The 16853-nt window shown below is 45.5% G+C and overlaps 15 non-coding genes across 15 annotated transcripts; all 15 read right to left on the bottom strand.

Moving 5' to 3' along the window:
* Positions 1-6561: 6561 nt before the first annotated feature.
* On the bottom strand, positions 6562-6755 carry LOC115463881. Its single transcript, XR_003941154.1, has one exon. It is a non-coding gene; the product is annotated as a U2 spliceosomal RNA (small nuclear RNA).
* A 401-nt stretch (positions 6756-7156) lies between these two features.
* Positions 7157-7228, bottom strand: TRNAG-UCC. Its single transcript has one exon. It is a non-coding gene; the product is annotated as a tRNA-Gly (tRNA).
* A 611-nt stretch (positions 7229-7839) lies between these two features.
* On the bottom strand, positions 7840-7922 carry TRNAL-AAG. The gene has a single exon. It is a non-coding gene; the product is annotated as a tRNA-Leu (tRNA).
* Positions 7923-8795: 873 nt separating this feature from the next.
* On the bottom strand, positions 8796-8989 carry LOC115463880. Its single transcript, XR_003941153.1, has one exon. It is a non-coding gene; the product is annotated as a U2 spliceosomal RNA (small nuclear RNA).
* A 401-nt stretch (positions 8990-9390) lies between these two features.
* On the bottom strand, positions 9391-9462 carry TRNAG-UCC. The gene has a single exon. It is a non-coding gene; the product is annotated as a tRNA-Gly (tRNA).
* Positions 9463-10064: 602 nt separating this feature from the next.
* Positions 10065-10147, bottom strand: TRNAL-AAG. Its single transcript has one exon. It is a non-coding gene; the product is annotated as a tRNA-Leu (tRNA).
* An 873-nt stretch (positions 10148-11020) lies between these two features.
* On the bottom strand, positions 11021-11214 carry LOC115463879. Its single transcript, XR_003941152.1, has one exon. It is a non-coding gene; the product is annotated as a U2 spliceosomal RNA (small nuclear RNA).
* A 401-nt stretch (positions 11215-11615) lies between these two features.
* Positions 11616-11687, bottom strand: TRNAG-UCC. The gene has a single exon. It is a non-coding gene; the product is annotated as a tRNA-Gly (tRNA).
* Positions 11688-12296: 609 nt separating this feature from the next.
* Positions 12297-12379, bottom strand: TRNAL-AAG. The gene has a single exon. It is a non-coding gene; the product is annotated as a tRNA-Leu (tRNA).
* Positions 12380-13251: 872 nt separating this feature from the next.
* On the bottom strand, positions 13252-13445 carry LOC115463875. The gene has a single exon (XR_003941148.1). It is a non-coding gene; the product is annotated as a U2 spliceosomal RNA (small nuclear RNA).
* A 401-nt stretch (positions 13446-13846) lies between these two features.
* TRNAG-UCC lies at positions 13847-13918 on the bottom strand. Its single transcript has one exon. It is a non-coding gene; the product is annotated as a tRNA-Gly (tRNA).
* Positions 13919-14519: 601 nt separating this feature from the next.
* Positions 14520-14602, bottom strand: TRNAL-AAG. The gene has a single exon. It is a non-coding gene; the product is annotated as a tRNA-Leu (tRNA).
* Positions 14603-15473: 871 nt separating this feature from the next.
* Positions 15474-15667, bottom strand: LOC115463878. Its single transcript, XR_003941151.1, has one exon. It is a non-coding gene; the product is annotated as a U2 spliceosomal RNA (small nuclear RNA).
* A 401-nt stretch (positions 15668-16068) lies between these two features.
* TRNAG-UCC lies at positions 16069-16140 on the bottom strand. The gene has a single exon. It is a non-coding gene; the product is annotated as a tRNA-Gly (tRNA).
* Positions 16141-16741: 601 nt separating this feature from the next.
* Positions 16742-16824, bottom strand: TRNAL-AAG. Its single transcript has one exon. It is a non-coding gene; the product is annotated as a tRNA-Leu (tRNA).
* Between the last annotated feature and the right edge of the window lie 29 nt (positions 16825-16853).

Below are 16853 nucleotides of genomic sequence, written 5' to 3'. Positions count from 1 at the left end.
AAGTATCCTGATGTAGTAGTCTACAGTAGTTTGGAATTAAATGGTTTCCAATGGATGCAAATTGATGATTTGGAGATGCAACTTGTAGAATTTCAAGACAGCATCTGGGCTCAGGTGTTTGTCGACTTGAGGTCAAAGCTTGAGAATCTGGAAAGGTGCCGCTTGGAGAATCAAGAGGAGTGCCACTACGAACAGGAAATTTGGAGTTCCTGGAACCGATTACCAGACACTTTTAGCACCCTGAAAAATATAGCAATGGCTTTACTCACAATTTTTCCCTCTACGTATTTTTGTGAAACCTTATTCTCAGCATTAAATAATATCAAAACCAACAAAAGAAACAGATTGACAGATGAAGTTAGTAGCGCTTGCTTGGGCTTGAAGTGTACAAAATACCAACCTTCAATTGAAGATTTAGCCAATGAAATTCAGCAACAAAAAAGTCACTAATAGGCAGATTAGTTAAAGAATTCCCCCTCCTCCTCACTTATCTTAGTTCACGGCACCCCACACAAGTTAAATAATATCAAAACCAACAAAAGAAACCGACTGACAGATGAACAAAGAAGTCACTAAGCAGGTAAGTTAAATAATTAGTTTTTGGTTTATTAAATACAGTTATATATTACAATTATACATTTTTGTTATTTAAACTATAAATATCGCGAAATTATGGTTTTTTTTCTCGAAGTGACACACCACCCGAGTTATGCTCGGTTTTTTGGCGAATTTTGACACACCAAGCTCAAAAGGTTGCCCATCACTGTCCTAGACGTTTTGTAGACATTTTCCCTGGGGTTCCACGCAGAAATCAAAGCGTATTCTATAACTGTGCATAATGTAATTAGTTAATAAGCTAATCAGCACTGATAATTGGATGTTAACCTATTAGCACTAATTGGCATTAATTAGGATTTATAAGCAGTACTTGCTAAGCATATTCTGTAGCGTGGTGTGCATAAATGTGTCGCATAGTTGAACAGTGGGCGTGGAGTGGGTGGGTCATGGGCATTTCTAAAATCTATGTTTGTTGTTATAGAACATAACATTCCGCATAATTTAGGAGTCGGGATTTACACCAGGTTTTAATTGGCATAATTGACCGCGACTAATTTTAGTTGCATGGACCAGAGCTCAGTGTATACTTTATAGAATGTGCTTCAATTTCTGCACAGAAATCTCAGTGCAATATATAGGCTCTAGTCCTATGTGCTCAGTGCATTTTTCTTTTGTGACCATTTTTGAAAAAAAACGTCCAAGGGAAAAACACACAAAAACCATCCATTAGGATGTAGGAGGAACCAGCATTCTTAGTAGACTGGCCACACAGATATCCCAGCAGAGCAGTGGAGCACCCTAGGGGACACTGCAGTGAACTTCACATAAAAGGTACCAGATACATATCTCACTGTTACCCCCTTATCTTGTATGGGGAGCCCTCCAGAAACCTACTGTACCCAACTATACACCACTACAAAAGTCCTTATCTGCAGGAGTCACCTATGTGCGAGTACAGTAGGTTTTTGGTGGGTTTTAGAGGGCTCACACTTTCTACCACAAGTGTAACAGTTTCAGTGAATTATGGGCCTGGGTCCCCTTCTCTACAGTGCCCTGCACTGACCACTAGGCTACTCCAGGGACCTGCTTGCAACTCTGATAGGACTAGCCATAACATCTGATGTTGTCATAGAGGCTGGTATGTTTTCCACAAACTAATTGAAAAATCTTTTCATTAAACTTATATTGTGGTCCAAATGCCCTGTGTTACAGAAAAACAGAAAAAAAAACAGTAGAATGGAGGAAGAGATAAGTGCAGTAATGATATAGTTGCAAACAGTGGATATTTTTATTAGACTACATAAAATATAAAAATTATGAAGATATGTATTAGTTTTTAAGAATAAAGAACAATATAAGTTTAATGTACTGTTTCTTTTACATCTTTTGGGGGTGGGAAGGGTCAGTGACCACTGGGGCAGTAAAAGGAAGGTCATGCCTTAAACCCTTCAGGGGTCATTTGGTCGTTTAGGGCACCTTTTTGTGCCTTAGTCGTGTGACTGAATCAGGTCTAGATCAAAATGTCTAACTCGTAGCCCTGGACGTTTTTGCTTTGTTCCATTATGGCAGGAAAACATCCGAGTTTTGGTGTTACAAGAAATGATTTATCTTGGGGGAAAGAGCTCTAGAGAGCACTCGCTACTGTTTATAATTTAAGAGCAGGTGCTGTATTTATAAGTTTTAGGATATTAATTTCTCCACCAATCACCAAAGGTGATAATTGCAATAAATTAAATAAATTAAGTATATATAAAAGATACCATATACTCAGAACACAAAGAGACCGTATTTTTAGCTTCAAAAAGGTTGATTTAATATACAATTGCACACGAGAGGTAGGTTTTAAGAGATCTTTACAGATAATCTGTGCTTAAGTAAGGCAAGGTAGCAGGTCTAGATCAAAAGTTATGTTACTTACAAGTCCTTGTTACACAGTATGAACAGCATTAGGTAAGCACATGTTTGCAGGACAGGAGAGCTTCTGCAGTGAGTGGATTCCTGAGTTGCTTGCAGTTGAAGAGAATCTGAATCTTGGTGAAACAGCTTTTGCTTTTATATCTTGCAAGCTGCAGGAGGATATGCCATGTGGATCTTTGTCCTGGTTTCCTGGTTTTCACATGACCCTTGGGCATTTGCAAAGCATTGTGGTATCTTGGTCTCATGTCTTATGACATCACAAGACTTGCTGTCTGGATCTTGCTGACAAATGGTCTTTTGATGTGAAAAGGCTTCCTGCTCAGTCTCTGGAGCAGATACACATTACAAGTCCTTCCTTTCTGCACATGTCTGAAAGCTGATGGGAGGGGCAGGTATACCTTTGACAAGCAAATGTCCTGTTTATGGTTTGTCTTCAATGGGGTATTCACACCTTTCCCACCTGCTTGTCTCCTTGCCTCTACTGGTTAGGTCCAATCTTTGTTGTGTTGATCAGAGGAATAGAGTCAATTTAAAACTTTAAAGCAGTCTTAAGTCTTTTGTTTAAGGAATGAGATTCCCCAAAGGGAGAGGGAAGAGGGCTTTTGGAATGAAAGCCAGTTCTGCTGCAGTGTGTTTTTAAAAGCTGCACAAATATATATATATATATATGTATCTGATCCAACACAACATCATGCTACACATTTAATTCTGATGATTGGCTTGTACCATAACATTGGAAATGCCCATATCCCATCGCCAACATACCCCCTTGTGATTTGGACATACTGCAGATGAACTGAATAGAAAGATGTCTTTAAAATGAGTTTAGAAAATAGTGATTTGGACATTTTGGACAAAAGACGTCCATCTGCTGCTTTGTGCCACTTTCTGGACATTTTTTTTGTTTCAAAATTGAGCCCCAAAATTTTAGATGTTGGATACCTACTAGAATGCCAATACCCTCTTTTTAATCCGTGGTTGTAAATCCATTCAAATGCTGTGTGGTTTGCTGCTGCAGAATGCTCAGAAGGCTCTAGTGCAGAAAACAATATGTGTGCCAAAAATTAACGCAAATTGCATGGAGGCAAATGAATTTAAATGAAGTCATTAGCTATTTTCTCCCAATGCTCAGAGCAACAGCACAGAAAAAAAAAACCAGCCCTAGCACTGAAAACCTACTGCCAACTCCAAGGTCGCATTGAGGGGTTAGAAGAGAGGATTTCTCATGATCTTCCTTTTAAAATCTGCCAGTTTTGATTTTATTTCAATGAGGAAAGAAGCCTGTGCAAGCATCTGAGCGCCCGTGGTGAGAAACAATTGTGTGCGAGTCCAAGCAAAACCAAAAGTGGAACCACACATTGTCCCCTCTTTTCTGTGCTTAAATATATGCTTTTCAAGTGAAAAAATTTTGAAAATCTTATATTTAAGGAACAGAAGAACAGCACTGATGTGCACTTCCAGGTTTGAATGGGCATGTGCATAGGAGCTTTGCTTACCACATAACTCTTGTGTGTATGCGCCAGGCATGTTACTCCCTCTTGCACAGCCTGCATATAAGTTCCATGCTGTTAATGTTGAGCATTTGAAAATTATTTCCCTGCACTGGTTCTGTGGTATTTTCCAGCGCTGTTCCCTATAGTGCCGGATTTCTGGGCATCAGCCCGATAGTAAGGTATCTTGCTAACTGTGGTTAGCAGTCCACACCTATTCCTCACCCATTTCCTTCCACATAACAGCATATGAAGTTAGCTGTGAATTAACACATGCTGTCATGCCAACATGGTAATATGTACTAACTGCTTAGCACACACTTCATTAAATGGGCCTCAATTTTTTACTGGATAAAATTTAATCCCACCAACCCTTCACTAGCTGGATCTCTGAATTAATAACTCTGCCATTTACTATATTCATCAGAAAACTATTAAGCTACTAATTCATTGTCTCTAAACACACTAAAATACAATTCCTTAATACCTGCAGCAGATGAATCCAGAGACTTGTGGGTTGTGACCATCTACCAGCAGGTGGAGATAGAGAGCACTGAATTCTGTCATATAGGACAGTATGCTCTTTGGTTAGTCAGTACATATCTCCAGCAGGCAGTAGAGGGTCAGTCACAAGCTCTTGGTTTCATCTGTGCTGTGGCTCCTGTTCTTGGTTTCACAGTTCAGTAGAGCCTGAGGGATGCTTAGGCTAAGCTTTAGGGGGTACACCTAGTGGTGCCAGGTTTCTCCCCCCTACCCTGATCCTGCCACTTTCTCCTTCGCAAAGAGGAGTGTTGCAGAAATGGTGGGGTGTTCCAAGGCTATTTTGGCGGGTAAACGTCATCTTCCCACGCTGTGCAAATGCAGCCTCTCTCTCCTCAGTTGATGTTCTCCAACATGGTTTGTCAGGCTCCCACGTCCATTTTAAATCAGCATGATTCAGCTCCCACGGCTGTGGGATGAATGCTGCATCTTCATGCTGGGCATAGTCAGAGCTACCAAGGGGTCCCAATTTTTGAGAGGGAGATTTTAGTCCACGCCCCAGCCCCGCCCCACTGTTCCTTGGGCTCCACCCACTCTACATGGCTCCCCTCCCTGGCAGACCTCAAACCCACAACCTTTTCAGAAAATGTTTTTTTTTAATAGCCTAATACCCTTTTCAATTAGCTTTCACAGGCCAAAACCTCCTGCCTCAGGGAGGTCAGTATAATGCTGTTATGGTATTCTTTCCTGACCTGAGGAAGGAAGTGCTGGTCTCTGAAAGCTAATCAAAAATGTTTTAAAATCAGTGAAGGTATCACCTTAATTTCTATTTTGTGTTTATTTGCATTTATTAACATTTATTAATACAGCTATCACATTACTTTATCCTAAATTAAAAATAAAATTATTTTTGGTACATTTGTTGTCTGGCCATTTACTTTTTCTAATTGTGTTGCTCTCAGTCTCTTGATTCTGCTTTCCTTCATCTTCACTTAACTCTCTTGCCAGGGTTTCCTGTCCATTTGTCATTTTTCTCTCCTTTTTCTTTGTTTTCTATATTATTCTGCCTCTCTATTCAGACTTAATTCATTCTTACTATCCATTCTTTAATTTCCTTCTTTTAACTTCATCTACCTACGGCTTTTCTTCTTTTCCTCACCATTGTTCTCCCCCATGCCCCTTCCTCTTATTCTCCAGTCTTTCACTACTCTGTTCTCTCCCCCTTTCCATCCAGCAGCTCCTCTTCTTCTCACCCCATCCTTCCATCCAGCATCTTCCCTCTTTCTCTCCCCATCCTTCCACCCTCTTTCCTGATTATTCCATCCAGTGTCTCTCCCTCTCCCCCTCCTACTACATAGTGTCTCTCTATCTCTCTACCCTTTTCTGTTCAGTGTCCCCTCTCTCTCTCCACATCCTTACAGTCGCTTCCCCTTTCTGTCTTCATACTTTCATCCATCTCCCCTCTTTCTCTCCCTATCCTTCTATCCAGCATCTTCCCTCTCTCCCTATCCTTCCATCCAGCGTCTTTCTCTCCCCAGCCTTCCATCTGTCTTCCCTCTTTCTCTCCCCATCCTTCTTCCCTCTTTCTCTCTCAACCAATGTGTACCCCTTCTCCCGATCCTTCCACCCAGTGTCTACCTCCTTCTTTCCATCCATTATCTCTCTATCATTTTCCATTCATCATGTACCCTCTCTCTCTACCCATCCTTTGACTGGGAAATGAAAGCTCAAGTTACAGAAACTGAGGTCCAAGGGTTCAAATCCCAGCTCCCCAAATGAGCAAACAATAAATTTAAAAAATAATAAGTAAATAACAAAATCAAGTCAAGAGCGGGGAGAGACCTATGTAGTGGAACAGCCTATATTGTGCTCAGCGAGGAGAGCGCATCAATAGGCTAAGATCGCCCTCACCTCCTCAGAGGAAAAGGAATTAGGGTGAGGCAGGGCAGGGCTGGGAGTTTCCATCTGCACCCTTCCCATACAAGAATCTCAGAGAATCAATAGCAAGGAACTTCACGAAAGGCATATCCGAGAGCATTTCCGAGACAGAAAACCCCTCACGCATGCTTGCTCAAGGAATGCCAGCTCCGTCTTCCACCTTTTTCATCTTCACTTGTAGAAAGGCACTGTTCACCGAGGCACCGCAATACCACATCGTTGCACAGGGAGGACGGAGGAAAACTCTCTTTACGGTTCCCTGCTTGCAAAAATCGGTTTAATACGAGGCCCCCGTTTAGACGACATATCAGATATTAAAGTGATAAGAACAGATACTACACGCTATCTTAACCGAAAGGCCGAGAACGATACCAAGCAGCGAACCTCAGGGCCGGCGTCCTTGTCCGCCTCTCTCGGGCTCATGGCAACTAAAAGGCTGGGTGCGGAAAGCGGCGATGTAACGAGAGCCCTGCGCCGGCACGCCCGCCACCTCTCTTAGCGTCAGAGCTCGGTATGCGGAAAGTGGCACGCACTGGCGGAGAATGATAAAAGGAACTTGAGAGGAGCGACATGTAGACAAAGGGAAAAAGCAAAAGAGAGCATTCTTCTGCTTTTCTCTCTCTCTGCAACACAAGCTTGCGTGGGCTCAGAGACGTGGCATTTGGAAGGGAAATGGAGAGAAGCAATCATATCAACGGGTCCCTTTTGATGATGGAAAGAGGAAGGAAAGCAGACACTTTTGACGATGAAAAGAGGAAGGAAAGCAGACAAGTTGCATTGGCTGGGAATCGAACCCAGGTCAACTGCTTGGAAGGCAGCTATGCTCACCACTATACCACCAATGCAGGTGAGAAGTGCACCTTGCTTCGTGTGTGAAAAGTCTCCCTCAGAGAGCATCTCTGATTAGAAAGGTTTCTGTACATGCTCTGATCTCAATTTCTCATCTTCTGTGAAAGCTTAGGCAGCCCACCATAAGCTAGGAATGGGCAGAGTGATGCAAGTATCTAAACTATGGAATTGTTCTTATTTAGAAGCAAATATTGGGCATGGTACCAGCTATGCTTCAAACGTTTTGCATCCAGGGGTTTCTCCTTGCCATGCTCAGCAGGTTTAGTACTGCAGAAGGACAAACACATTTTAGCTTTTATGCATAAGAAGCAGACAAAAGAGTGGGTCTCTTGCCCACCCTGGGTTGGTGCTTGAGTGTGCCTTGGAAAGATTAAGGCTTGCCGAAGAAACCTAAAGCAGGTTACCCTACAGGCTAAGGTGCTAGGTCATTAACTGGAAGGAAACCTCACTTCGGGGTATCTTGTTCTATTCTGGAGCACCAGCCCACCATTTAAAACTGACAGTCAGAGACCTGGGAGCCCTGGACTCAGAGAGATAAGGTGGGCCTCTTGCTGCAGGAAAGAATGGAAAGAGGCCACTGCTGACAGCAGCAAGATGAGAGAAAGCTTGGCAGTGGTGGGATTTGAACCCACGCCTCCGAAGAGACTGGAACCTTAATCCAGCGCCTTAGACCTGCTCGGCCACACTACCCTTGACAGCCTACTGTGCATACACTGCTCTTCATGAATACTGTGAAAGGAGCACTATCCTGCTTCCTTTCCCAGCACTGCCTGTTTTCTTGCCTTTCCTGGTGATTATCTACAGATTTCTCTTTCTCACCAAGGACTTTCTGTGCCTTTGTCGTCTCTTCATTCTGCCATATCTATCCTCTCCTCCACCTTGACAGTGGAAGGACACCCTTCCACTTGGGTGCCTGGTACAAAGGATAAAGAGGGGAGTAAAACAGTCCTTCCCAGAGTGCTTCCTCTGTAGCGTAGGGGAAAGTGCAGTGCTCCCTTGTAGCCTTAAAGGCAGAAGTACAAGCCTTCTTGTGCATCAGTGTGAAGGCTGTGCAAAAAGCCACACTAGTTGAGGATTTTTGGGAAAACAGTTTTTTTTTACCGCCCTCCCTTGCCCTGCTTTCTCTTTTTGCTTTCTTTCTTCCTAAATGGGCTTTGACTGGGAAATGAAAGCTCAAGTTACAGAAACTGAGGTCCAAGGGTTCAAATCCCAGCTCCCCAAATGAGCAAACAATAAATTTAAAAAAATAATAAGTAAATAACAAAATCAAGTCAAGAACGGGGAGAGACGTATGTAGTGGAACAGCCTATATTGTGCTCAGCGAGGAGAGCGCATCAATAGGCTAAGATCGCCCTCACCTCCTCAGAGGAAAAGGAATTAGGGTGAGGCAGGGCAGGGCTGGGAGTTTCCATCTGCACCCTTCCCATACAAGAATCTCAGAGAATCAATAGCAAGGAACTTCACGAAAGGCATATCCGAGAGCATTTCCGAGACAGAAAACCCCTCACGCATGCTTGCTCAAGGAATGCCAGCTCCGTCTTCCACCTTTTTCATCTTCACTTGTAGAAAGGCACTGTTCACCGAGGCACCGCAATACCACATCGTTGCACAGGGAGGACGGAGGAAAACTCTCTTTACGGTTCCCTGCTTGCAAAAATCGGTTTAATACGAGGCCCCCGTTTAGACGACATATCAGATATTAAAGTGATAAGAACAGATACTACACGCTATCTTAACCGAAAGGCCGAGAACGATACCAAGCAGCGAACCTCAGGGCCGGCGTCCTTGTCCGCCTCTCTCGGGCTCATGGCAACTAAAAGGCTGGGTGCGGAAAGCGGCGATGTAACGAGAGCCCTGCGCCGGCACGCCCGCCACCTCTCTTAGCGTCAGAGCTCGGTATGCGGAAAGTGGCACGCACTGGCGGAGAATGATAAAAGGAACTTGAGAGGAGCGACATGTAGACAAAGGGAAAAAGCAAAAGAGAGCATTCTTCTGCTTTTCTCTCTCTCTGCAACACAAGCTTGCGTGGGCTCAGAGACGTGGCATTTGGAAGGGAAATGGAGAGAAGCAATCATATCAACGGGTCCCTTTTGATGATGGAAAGAGGAAGGAAAGCAGACACTTTTGACGATGAAAAGAGGAAGGAAAGCAGACAAGTTGCATTGGCTGGGAATCGAACCCAGGTCAACTGCTTGGAAGGCAGCTATGCTCACCACTATACCACCAATGCAGGTGAGAACTGCACCTTGCTTCGTGTGTGAAAAGTCTCCCTCAGAGAGCATCTCTGATTAGAAAGGTTTCTGTACATGCTCTGATCTCAATTTCTCATCTTCTGTGAAAGCTTAGGCAGCCCACCATAAGCTAGGAATGGGCAGAGTGATGCAAGTATCTAAACTATGGAATTGTTCTTATTTAGAAGCAAATATTGGGCATGGTACCAGCTATGCTTCAAACGTTTTGCATCCAGGGGTTTCTCCTTGCCATGCTCAGCAGGTTTAGTACTGCAGAAGGACAAACACATTTTAGCTTTTATGCATAAGAAGCAGACAAAAGAGTAGGGTCTCTTGCCCACCCTGGGTTGGTGCTTGAGTGTGCCTTGGAAAGATTAAGGCTTGCCGAAGAAACCTAAAGCAGGTTACCCTACAGGCTAAGGTGCTAGGTCATTAACTGGAAGGAAACCTCACTTCGGGTATCTTGTTCTATTCTGGAGCACCAGCCCACCATTTAAAACTGACAGTCAGAGACCTGGGAGCCCTGGACTCAGAGAGATAAGGTGGGCCTCTTGCTGCAGGAAAGAGGCCACTGCTGACAGCAGCAAGATGAGAGAAAGCTTGGCAGTGGTGGGATTCGAACCCACGCCTCCGAAGAGACTGGAACCTTAATCCAGCGCCTTAGACCTGCTCGGCCACACTACCCTTGACAGCCTAGGGTGCGTACACTGCTCTTCATGAATACTGTGAAAGGAGCTCTATCCTGCTTCCTTTCCCAGCACTGCCTGTTTTCTTGCCTTTCCTGGTGATTATCTACAGATTTCTCTTTCTCACCAAGGACTTTCGGTGCCTTTGTCATCTCTTCATTCTGCCATATCTATCCTCTCCTCCACCTTGACAGTGGAAGGACACCCTTCCACTTGGGTGCCTGGCACAAAGGATAAAGAGGGGAGTAAAACAGCCCTTCCCAGAGTGCTTCCTCTGTAGCCTAGGGGAAAGTGCCTTGCTCCCTTGTAGTTTAAGGGCAGAAGTACAAGCCTTCTTGTGCATCAGTGTGAAGGCTGTGCAAAAAGCCACACTAGTTGAGGATTTTTTTGGAAAACAGTTTTTTTTTACCGCCCTCCCTTGCCCTGCTTTCTCTTTTTGCTTTCTTTCTTCCTAAATGGGCTTTGACTGGGAAATGAAAGCTCAAGTTACAGAAACTGAGGTCCAAGGGTTCAAATCCCAGCTCCCCAAATGAGCAAACAATAAATTTAAAAAAATAATAAGTAAATAACAAAATCAAGTCAAGAACGGGGAGAGACGTATGTAGTGGAACAGCCTATATTGTGCTCAGCGAGGAGAGCGCATCAATAGGCTAAGATCGCCCTCACCTCCTCAGAGGAAAAGGAATTAGGGTGAGGCAGGGCAGGGCTGGGAGTTTCCATCTGCACCCTTCCCATACAAGAATCTCAGAGAATCAATAGCAAGGAACTTCACGAAAGGCATATCCGAGAGCATTTCCGAGACAGAAAACCCCTCACGCATGCTTGCTCAAGGAATGCCAGCTCCGTCTTCCACCTTTTTCATCTTCACTTGTAGAAAGGCACTGTTCACCGAGGCACCGCAATACCACATCGTTGCACAGGGAGGACGGAGGAAAACTCTCTTTACGGTTCCCTGCTTGCAAAAATCGGTTTAATACGAGGCCCCCGTTTAGACGACATATCAGATATTAAAGTGATAAGAACAGATACTACACGCTATCTTAACCGAAAGGCCGAGAACGATACCAAGCAGCGAACCTCAGGGCCGGCGTCCTTGTCCGCCTCTCTCGGGCTCATGGCAACTAAAAGGCTGGGTGCGGAAAGCGGCGATGTAACGAGAGCCCTGCGCCGGCACGCCCGCCACCTCTCTTAGCGTCAGAGCTCGGTATGCGGAAAGTGGCACGCACTGGCGGAGAATGATAAAAGGAACTTGAGAGGAGCGACATGTAGACAAAGGGAAAAAGCAAAAGAGAGCATTCTTCTGCTTTTCTCTCTCTCTGCAACACAAGCTTGCGTGGGCTCAGAGACGTGGCATTTGGAAGGGAAATGGAGAGAAGCAATCATATCAACGGGTCCCTTTTGATGATGGAAAGAGGAAGGAAAGCAGACACTTTTGACGATGAAAAGAGGAAGGAAAGCAGACAAGTTGCATTGGCTGGGAATCGAACCCAGGTCAACTGCTTGGAAGGCAGCTATGCTCACCACTATACCACCAATGCAGGTGAGAGTGCACCTTGCTTCGTGTGTGAAAAGTCTCCCTCAGAGAGCATCTCTGATTAGAAAGGTTTCTGTACATGCTCTGATCTCAATTTCTCATCTTCTGTGAAAGCTTAGGCAGCCCACCATAAGCTAGGAATGGGCAGAGTGATGCAAGTATCTAAACTATGGAATTGTTCATATTTAGAAGCAAATATTGGGCATGGTACCAGCTATGCTTCAAATGTTTTGCATCCAGGGGTTTCTCCTTGCCATGCTCAGCAGGTTTAGTACTGCAGAAGGACAAACACATTTTAGCTTTTATTCATAAGAAGCAGACAAAAGAGTAGGTCTCTTGCCCACCCTGGGTTGGTGCTTGAGTGTGCCTTGGAAAGATTAAAGCTTGCCGAAGAAACCTAAAGCAGGTTACCCTACAGGCTAAGGTGCTAGGTCATTAACAGGAAAGAAACCTCACTTCCGGTATCTTGTTCTATTCTGGAGCACCAGCCCACCATTTAAAACTGACAGTCAGAGACCTGGGAGCCCTGGACTCAGAGAGATAAGGTGGGCCTCTTGCTGCAGGAAAGAATGGAAAGAGGCCACTGCTGACAGCAGCAAGATGAGAGAAAGCTTGGCAGTGGTGGGATTCGAACCCACGCCTCCGAAGAGACTGGAACCTTAATCCAGCGCCTTAGACCTGCTCGGCCACACTACCCTTGACAGCCTACTGTGCATACACTGCTCTTCATGAATACTGTGAAAGGAGCACTATCCTGCTTCCTTTCCCAGCACTGCCTGTTTTCTTGCCTTTCCTGGTGATTATCTACAGATTTCTCTTTCTCACCAAGGACTTTCTGTGCCTTTGTCGTCTCTTCATTCTGCCATATCTATCCTCTCCTCCACCTTGACAGTGGAAGGACACCCTTCCACTTGGGTGCCTGGCACAAAGGATAAAGAGGGGAGTAAAACAGCCCTTCCCAGAGTGCTTCCTCTGTAGCCTAGGGGAAAGTGCAGTGCTCCCTTGTAGTTTAAGGGCAGAAGTACAAGCCTTCTTGTGCATCAGTGTGAAGGCTGTGCAAAAAGCCACACTAGTTGAGGATTTTTTTTGGAAAACAGTTTTTTTTACCGCCCTCCCTTGCCCTGCTTTCTGTTTTTGCTTTCTTTCTTCCTAAATGGGCTTTGACTGGGAAATGAAAGCTCAAGTTACAGAAACTGAGGTCCAAGGGTTCAAATCCCAGCTCCCCAAATGAGCAAACAATAAATTTAAAAAATAATAAGTAAATAACAAAATCAAGTCAAGAGCGGGGAGAGACCTATGTAGTGGAACAGCCTATATTGTGCTCAGCGAGGAGAGCGCATCAATAGGCTAAGATCGCCCTCACCTCCTCAGAGGAAAAGGAATTAGGGTGAGGCAGGGCAGGGCTGGGAGTTTCCATCTGCACCCTTCCCATACAAGAATCTCAGAGAATCAATAGCAAGGAACTTCACGAAAGGCATATCCGAGAGCATTTCCGAGACAGAAAACCCCTCACGCATGCTTGCTCAAGGAATGCCAGCTCCGTCTTCCACCTTTTTCATCTTCACTTGTAGAAAGGCACTGTTCACCGAGGCACCGCAATACCACATCATTGCACAGGGAGGACGGAGGAAAACTCTCTTTACGGTTCCCTGCTTGCAAAAATCGGTTTAATACGAGGCCCCCGTTTAGACGACATATCAGATATTAAAGTGATAAGAACAGATACTACACGCTATCTTAACCGAAAGGCCGAGAACGATACCAAGCAGCGAACCTCAGGGCCGGCGTCCTTGTCCGCCTCTCTCGGGCTCATGGCAACTAAAAGGCTGGGTGCGGAAAGCGGCGATGTAACGAGAGCCCTGCGCCGGCACGCCCGCCACCTCTCTTAGCGTCAGAGCTCGGTATGCGGAAAGTGGCACGCACTGGCGGAGAATGATAAAAGGAACTTGAGAGGAGCGACATGTAGACAAAGGGAAAAAGCAAAAGAGAGCATTCTTCTGCTTTTCTCTCTCTCTGCAACACAAGCTTGCGTGGGCTCAGAGACGTGGCATTTGGAAGGGAAATGGAGAGAAGCAATCATATCAACGGGTCCCTTTTGATGATGGAAAGAGGAAGGAAAGCAGACACTTTTGACGATGAAAAGAGGAAGGAAAGCAGACAAGTTGCATTGGCTGGGAATCGAACCCAGGTCAACTGCTTGGAAGGCAGCTATGCTCACCACTATACCACCAATGCAGGTGAGAACTGCACCTTGCTTCGTGTGTGAAAAGTCTCCCTCAGAGAGCATCTCTGATTAGAAAGGTTTCTGTACATGCTCTGATCTCAATTTCTCATCTTCTGTGAAAGCTTAGGCAGCCCACCATAAGCTAGGAATGGGCAGAGTGATGCAAGTATCTAAACTATGGAATTGTTCTATTTAGAAGCAAATATTGGGCATGGTACCAGCTATGCTTCAAACTGTTTTGCATCCAGGGGTTTCTCCTTGCCATGCTCAGCAGGTTTAGTACTGCAGAAGGACAAACACATTTTAGCTTTTATTCATAAGAAGCAGACAAAAGAGTAGGTCTCTTGCCCACCCTGGGTTGGTGCTTGAGTGTGCCTTGGAAAGATTAAAGCTTGCCGAAGAAACCTAAAGCAGGTTACCCTACAGGCTAAGGTGCTAGGTCATTAACAGGAAAGAAACCTCACTTCCGGTATCTTGTTCTATTCTGGAGCACCAGCCCACCATTTAAAACTGACAGTCAGAGACCTGGGAGCCCTGGACTCAGAGAGATAAGGTGGGCCTCTTGCTGCAGGAAAGAGGCCACTGCTGACAGCAGCAAGATGAGAGAAAGCTTGGCAGTGGTGGGATTCGAACCCACGCCTCCGAAGAGACTGGAACCTTAATCCAGCGCCTTAGACCTGCTCGGCCACACTACCCTTGACAGCCTAGGGTGCGTACACTGCTCTTCATGAATACTGTGAAAGGAGCACTATCCTGCTTCCTTTCCCAGCACTGCCTGTTTTCTTGCCTTTCCTGGTGATTATCTACAGATTTCTCTTTCTCACCAAGGACTTTCTGTGCCTTTGTCATCTCTTCATTCTGCCATATCTATCCTCTCCTCCACCTTGACAGTGGAAGGACACCCTTCCACTTGGGTGCCTGGCACAAAGGATAAAGAGGGGAGTAAAACAGCCCTTCCCAGAGTGCTTCCTCTGTAGCCTAGGGGAAAGTGCCGTGCTCCCTTGTAGTTTAAGGGCAGAAGTACAAGCCTTCTTGTGCATCAGTGTGAAGGCTGTGCAAAAAGCCACACTAGTTGAGGATTTTTGGGAAAACAGTTTTTTTTTACCGCCCTCCCTTGCCCTGCTTTCTGTTTTTGCTTTCTTTCTTCCTAAATGGGCTTTGACTGGGAAATGAAAGCTCAAGTTACAGAAACTGAGGTCCAAGGGTTCAAATCCCAGCTCCCCAAATGAGCAAACAATAAATTAAAAAAATAATAAGTAAATAACAAAATCAAGTCAAGAGCGGGGAGAGACCTATGTAGTGGAACAGCCTATATTGTGCTCAGCGAGGAGAGCGCATCAATAGGCTAAGATCGCCCTCACCTCCTCAGAGGAAAAGGAATTAGGGTGAGGCAGGGCAGGGCTGGGAGTTTCCATCTGCACCCTTCCCATACAAGAATCTCAGAGAATCAATAGCAAGGAACTTCACGAAAGGCATATCCGAGAGCATTTCCGAGACAGAAAACCCCTCACGCATGCTTGCTCAAGGAATGCCAGCTCCGTCTTCCACCTTTTTCATCTTCACTTGTAGAAAGGCACTGTTCACCGAGGCACCGCAATACCACATCGTTGCACAGGGAGGACGGAGGAAAACTCTCTTTACGGTTCCCTGCTTGCAAAAATCGGTTTAATACGAGGCCCCCGTTTAGACGACATATCAGATATTAAAGTGATAAGAACAGATACTACACGCTATCTTAACCGAAAGGCCGAGAACGATACCAAGCAGCGAACCTCAGGGCCGGCGTCCTTGTCCGCCTCTCTCGGGCTCATGGCAACTAAAAGGCTGGGTGCGGAAAGCGGCGATGTAACGAGAGCCCTGCGCCGGCACGCCCGCCACCTCTCTTAGCGTCAGAGCTCGGTATGCGGAAAGTGGCACGCACTGGCGGAGAATGATAAAAGGAACTTGAGAGGAGCGACATGTAGACAAAGGGAAAAAGCAAAAGAGAGCATTCTTCTGCTTTTCTCTCTCTCTGCAACACAAGCTTGCGTGGGCTCAGAGACGTGGCATTTGGAAGGGAAATGGAGAGAAGCAATCATATCAACGGGTCCCTTTTGATGATGGAAAGAGGAAGGAAAGCAGACACTTTTGACGATGAAAAGAGGAAGGAAAGCAGACAAGTTGCATTGGCTGGGAATCGAACCCAGGTCAACTGCTTGGAAGGCAGCTATGCTCACCACTATACCACCAATGCAGGTGAGAAGTGCACCTTGCTTCGTGTGTGAAAAGTCTCCCTCAGAGAGCATCTCTGATTAGAAAGGTTTCTGTACATGCTCTGATCTCAATTTCTCATCTTCTGTGAAAGCTTAGGCAGCCCACCATAAGCTAGGAATGGGCAGAGTGATGCAAGTATCTAAACTATGGAATTGTTCATATTTAGAAGCAAATATTGGGCATGGTACCAGCTATGCTTCAAATGTTTTGCATCCAGGGGTTTCTCCTTGCCATGCTCAGCAGGTTTAGTACTGCAGAAGGACAAACACATTTTAGCTTTTATTCATAAGAAGCAGACAAAAGAGTAGGTCTCTTGCCCACCCTGGGTTGGTGCTTGAGTGTGCCTTGGAAAGATTAAAGCTTGCCGAAGAAACCTAAAGCAGGTTACCCTACAGGCTAAGGTGCTAGGTCATTAACAGGAAAGAAACCTCACTTCCGGTATCTTGTTCTATTCTGGAGCACCAGCCCACCATTTAAAACTGACAGTCAGAGACCTGGGAGCCCTGGACTCAGAGAGATAAGGTGGGCCTCTTGCTGCAGGAAAGAGGCCACTGCTGACAGCAGCAAGATGAGAGAAAGCTTGGCAGTGGTGGGATTCGAACCCACGCCTCCGAAGAGACTGGAACCTTAATCCAGCGCCTTAGACCTGCTCGGCCACACTACCCTTGACAGCCTACTGTGCAGTACACTGCT

Source organism: Microcaecilia unicolor, chromosome 2, assembly GCF_901765095.1.
Source record: "Microcaecilia unicolor chromosome 2, aMicUni1.1, whole genome shotgun sequence".
NCBI classification, from domain to species: domain Eukaryota; kingdom Metazoa; phylum Chordata; class Amphibia; order Gymnophiona; family Siphonopidae; genus Microcaecilia; species Microcaecilia unicolor.
Note: the sequence above shows the minus strand (reverse complement) of the source record. Positions and strands in the feature narration are given on the sequence as shown.